Below are 4,803 nucleotides of genomic sequence, written 5' to 3' on the forward strand. Positions count from 1 at the left end.
TATATATATATATATATATATTTTACTACTACAACAAAATTTAATTTTAAGTTTTTAGTTAACTAAAAAGTATTTTGTAAATATATTATGTATAATAAAATTCTGTCAGTGCACTAAGGCAAATACACTAATATATTAAAGACAGAGTCTATGAACAGGTCTTAATATCTTATTCAGTGTTGCTTCTCAAGAAAATGTATCATGTTTCAAGAATTGTTAAATACTTCAACAGGAAAACAAGGAAAAATGACTGATTAAAAACTTATTAAGAAGTCATTTTTTGCAGTGTAGTTGCTATTTATAGAGGGATAATATATAAATCTGTGAAATTTAAACCAGAATGGATGCCTAAGTGTAACACTTAAGGTATCATATGAATATTAATAATAATATGAAAAAATTATAATTTGAATTTTAGTAACTAAATGCATTATTCCAATAATAAAATAATCTGTAACAAGAGGTTTACATTCAAAGATTAGTATTTTCAGTTACTACTGTTCTGCATTTCTTGCTGCAGGGTACCAGAGTGAAATGAAGAGACAAAACAGAACTAAATAAACGCTTAATATTGCATGTCTCTAGATACTTCCTGGTTGCATGAAACACTCAAGTGGAGTAGCGCTGGTAAATGTTTTTGGCTTTGATAAAAGGGTGTGGTGCTTTTTCTATTCATTAAGAGGTTTGTGTAACCGCCATGAAGAGAAGATGGGTGTTTGCTCGCTTGATCCGAATGCAAATACACAGTGCACCTGTCACAGGTAAGCAGCAGTGCTTTGTTCTGGCCTCATAATGTCTAAATTAACATACAATGCATCATCAAGTGAATCTGACAAGAGTCTTTACTTAACTAGCAGCTGAGGTTGATAATAGTGTTCAACCAGGGTCTGAAATGAACACTCGCCAAGTGCCATTTGCAAGTAAAGACGCTAAATTAATGTTTATGTGTATGTGACCTCAAGATACAAACCAAAAGTGATGTAGCCGATGTTGTCTCCCACTGTGGCATCAGTGTCCTTTAGCTCCAGAGGAGGTTCTCTGTGACTGAACAGCACCTGAGGAGCCGTGTGACTGGCCCTCCTGCCCTCCTTAAACTCCTGAACACAGAGAAACACAGGCATCAGTCTGTCCTGTCATCATGATGACTGTAAAAACACCACTGTTACCAAACACGGCAGCTGTTCTGGTGGTGGTTTGCACTGCTGACATCATTATGTGCAAGTGAGTTTGTAAAAATAGTCAAATTAGACTAGAAATGCCCTTTATTTGTAAAGCATTTAATTCATTGGATTATAAAAAAGCTAACATTTCCAGAAAAATGTAATTGCTTTATAAAATATTTTAAAATAGAAAACTATGGAAGCCCATATCCTCCATGGAATTAAAAAAAACAAAAAAAATACGTACTTGCAACTTTTTTTTCAATTCAGAGTTTATACAATACTTTTTTTTCTCAGAACTGCAAAATATAAACTCAGAATTTCTCGCAATTCTGAGTTTACATCTTGCAATTTTTGATATCTCACAATTCAGATTTTTTTTGTTTCTGCCACAGAATAAAAACAAACAAGGTCATTGCAACTTTTTTCTGACAATTCTGAAAAAAATGACAGAATTGAGAGAAAAAAAATCTGAATTGTGAGAAAAAAAATCTACATTTTGAGATAAAACGTCAATTACCATTTTTTATTTTTTTATTCCATGTTGGAAACCATTGAAAATAGTTACTATTAATTGCAATAATATTTAACAATAATTACTGTTTTTACTGTATTTTTTATCAAATAAATGCAGCATATACACTGAGAAAATAATATTCTTAATATGCATTTAAATCATCTTTTTCAGTTAAAATATTAGTAGTTGAACGATCGTAGTTGATCTGTGATCTGTACGGACCAGGCCCCACAGTTCGGCACGCATGTGATCCACGGATTAATTGATTAATAAATTTTTTTTTTTTTTTGAGATATTATCATTTGTATCTTTATTTGACTTCTATATATAGAGAATATATGACCAGCAGTGAAATGTAAGTATCATTTTCCTTATTGCCTTGAATTTTCAGATTGTTAATAATAATATGTATTATAATAATAATAATAATAATAATAATGTTTTGTCAGTTAAATCCAAGAGGAATGTCATTGAAAGGAAACAATTTAACACATTTTGCTCTTTTATTCAATAACAAAAAAATTATAAATGTAAAAAATTATAATAATAATAATTTTTTTTTAAATCACTAGATTAACTGATTATCTAAATTAGTTGCAACTCTACTGTCCTGAAGTTTTGAACATAGTAGAAGCAGCTTACATTGACTCGTCATCCCTGTAATGGACAACAGCCCTTTTTTCTCCCTCACGACCCTCCTCCTGGAACTTAAAGTACTTCTCAAAGACGGAAGCAAAGCAGTTTCTCTTGAGGATGCCTGCCTGGTGTATCATCTCCTCTTTGTTGGGTGGAAGAGCCTCCAGGTCAAATAGCAGTGAAATATTGTACCCTTCAGAGAGGAACAACAACAACAAACCGTCAATCCAAAATTCTTACAGTAAAAATAACAATGAAAACTGCAACCATTTGGCTTACCGTCTTCTGGTGCCACAAGGACATTTCCATAAATACGCTTCAGCAGCTGAAACACAACAAATACAAATCTCTTTCATTTGTGAATAATGAATAAAAGATACTGGAAGTAAATTCGTTACGGATCATTACAAATACTTTGCAATGATGAAGAAAAAGCGGTGCATCAAGATGCATCGACAATCATTTTAGCATCACATTGCATCCCTCTGAATCATAATCAAATCGTGTGGTACCAAAACATTCCCATCCTTAGAGTATAGCTAGCATGTCACATTACAACTTCCAAAGACCTACTTCATGTCAACTATACACATATACAACGACAGGCTCTGGCTTGTTTCATTCCCGGCATTTTTCACATGCTTTGAGCGTCCTGTATTTTGTGTTTTGGGAGTCAGTCCCATAGACTCCCCATGTTAAAATGCCCAACTTTACATCAGAAAAAACATGTTTACAGCCTGGTTCAAAAAATGATTTTGGTCTATATAGCTAATTTTGCCCTTCATGACAACTGTGAGGGGGGTGAATTTTTTTTATAACTCATCCGTTTAAATTATATTAAACCTTAAAGTTCTGCATAATTAAGGGCGTGGCCACTTGAGTGACAGGTGGATTGCCGCTGCTGTCACCACCGTCGAGCTAGGTGGGCGTGGTTTCAGCAACCAGCTCCCGCCTCTTTGCCCATTTTCGATTATCCGGGAGTGACGCACGGTGACGCGCTGCCAAGATGGCGACGGAACGCACTTCGGAACCCTACGGGTGACGTCACGGACACTACATCCATGTTTTTATACAGTCTATGGTTTTGTCACATATTTTAGCCCAAATGTCATAGAATAGAGACAGGTTTCAACAATTAAATCAGCTCCCAGAAAGAAAGAAAAAACAATTCCTTTTTGTCTGAGAGATTGTCTTTGTGTGCATGACACGAGCAGACAGGTAGTTAAGGGCCGTTTCTGCTGGATGTTCCTCTGATTTGCATTTATTTGATTTACACTGGCAGTCCTGAATGAGGCTGGAACAGACTTTGAATATTGATTTGCATTGGCAGAGAAAAGGCCACCCATCAACCTCAACTCCATGAACCCTCAAGACCCATGAAAATCCTGCCCTAAAAACAATTCATTCATTTTCTCAATGCACTGATTCCAAATCCTGACAAAGCAACTACATCCATCTTGAAATGTGCCTGCAAATAATGCAATTCAAGATTGAAAACAACAGCTGATCGCTAAATGAACTGAACACTGGCTAAGTTTACTAAACAAGGAACCCATGTTTCTTTATTTAAAACATGTGACTTCCTCTATGCAAAGTGAGTCATAGACACTTCCTGTTTCACAGAGAAAGCACAAGTCATTTAGACCCTTACATGGTGATTAAATGTGATCAACCTGCCTGGACTGAATCATGTATAAAAATCACAAGACACGATCAGTGTGAAAGAATGACCCAAAAGAATGTGTGAAATAAAAATTCCTGTCGGTGTCTGCAACTTCACACTGCATATGTGACTACAGGAAACCTGAACTCTATTTTCGAAACAGACGAGAATTACAGTTTATACACTACAAATGTCACAAAAACCAGCTGCAATCTTGCAATCTTGCAATCTACTAGTCAAATTGCTCAGCAAGTATGCGACTACTCTAAATTGACAGCAAAAACATGTCCAGATCATATCTCACCCAAAAGCAAACCGTTTTAATAATACACTAACATTTAAAAGCCTGGGGTCATTTTTAAAAAGAAATTAATACTTTTATTTAGTAAGGATGTATTAAATTGATCAAAGTGACAGTAAAGACATTTATAATGATACAAAGAATTCTATTTCAGATAAATGCTGTTCTTTTGAACTTTTTTTAAAGAATTCTCTTCTGCTCACCAAGCCTGCATTTATTTGATCCAAAATACAGCAAAAGCAGTAATATTGTGAATTTGTTTACTATTTAAAATAACTGCTTTCTATTTGAATGTATTTTAAAATGTAATTTATTTCTGTGATGACAAAGCTGATTTTTTTAGCATCATTACTCCAGTCTTCAGTGTCACATGATGCTTCAGAAATCATTTTGAAAAAAATAAAAAACATTTATTATTATTATTATTATGTTGAAAACAGCTGAGTAGAATTTTTTCAGGTTTCTTTGATGAATAGAAAGTTCAGAAGAACAGCATTTATCTGAAATAGAAATCTTTTGTAACATT

At 34.1% G+C, this 4,803-nt stretch overlaps 1 pseudogene; it reads right to left on the bottom strand.

The window, feature by feature from the left end:
* Positions 1-4,803, bottom strand: part of LOC107739702 (actin-related protein 2/3 complex subunit 2-like) — a 15,714-nt pseudogene that overhangs the window by 5,657 nt on the left and 5,254 nt on the right.

This window comes from Sinocyclocheilus rhinocerous, unplaced genomic scaffold, assembly GCF_001515625.1.
Source record: "Sinocyclocheilus rhinocerous isolate Xijiao unplaced genomic scaffold, SAMN03320098_v1.1 scaffold1482, whole genome shotgun sequence".
In the NCBI taxonomy this organism is placed as follows: domain Eukaryota; kingdom Metazoa; phylum Chordata; class Actinopteri; order Cypriniformes; family Cyprinidae; genus Sinocyclocheilus; species Sinocyclocheilus rhinocerous.